The sequence below is a fragment of the Alligator sinensis genome, unplaced genomic scaffold (genome assembly GCF_000455745.1).
Source record: "Alligator sinensis unplaced genomic scaffold, ASM45574v1 scaffold657_1, whole genome shotgun sequence".
NCBI lineage: Eukaryota > Metazoa > Chordata > Crocodylia > Alligatoridae > Alligator > Alligator sinensis.
In genome coordinates this window covers 72,231-73,107 of record NW_005843450.1, presented here as the reverse complement: position 1 = coordinate 73,107, position 877 = coordinate 72,231, and positions in this window count along the sequence as shown.

Genomic DNA, 877 nt, shown 5'->3' with positions numbered 1-877 from the left:
CGGTTTCTTGCCTTAGTTTTGCTATCCGGGGCATCGGTGAGGAGATGGTCTGTATCTCAACCGATCACTCTGGGCGTCTCTATCCGAGTCACGGCACCAAATTGTGGAAGAAATCAAACTTCACGTTGTGGTTGTATTGGAATTGGCAGAGCCATCTAGGTTTATTTAAAGCTGTACAAGCGATCACAGGGAGAGCTCTCAAAGGAACTCTGACCTCTACAAGTTTACAAGTGTATTTCTACTTTAGACAGCGAGAAAAGATGCTGGGCTCCATATGGACCGAGAGGTAGAGACACCCTCAGCCCTGGGCTCCTCACCAGGCCTGACTAAGTGTGTGGGATGGAGACGGCAAGAGCAGCCCCTACCAACATAGACCCAGGATGACTGAGGCACGATGCAGTCCCTGGGTCCTGTGCCCCAGCCCCAGGTTGATCCCCCAGCCCAGCCCAGCAAGTACAGTCCAGCTCCTGGCACCATGTCCGCCATGGCCTGGGTGAGCACACGACATGTGGTGCTGGTGACGCTGCCTCTGCCTTCAGCTGCCTTCTCCCTCCTCACCTGTTTGAGGCTCTGGAGAATGCTCTCTGGCCTAGGAAAGAAGTGGGACGAGTCTGTGACTTGTCACCTGGGCCCATGGGTCTGTTCACCTGGCAGAGACCGAGCCTCTGGGTTTCCCCCGAGTCAGGCAGGGCCAAGGCTGCCCCTGCCTGCTGGGGCACGGGGGAGCGCCGGAGTAGGGCAGAAGGATGCTCCTTGGGAAGCGCGGTCTCCAGACAGGAGCTGGATCGGAGCAGGGGGAGCCAGTCCGGGGTCAGGAACATCCCCTGACACACATCACTGCTAGGAACTCGGCCTTGACGGGAGCCCATGTTCCCCC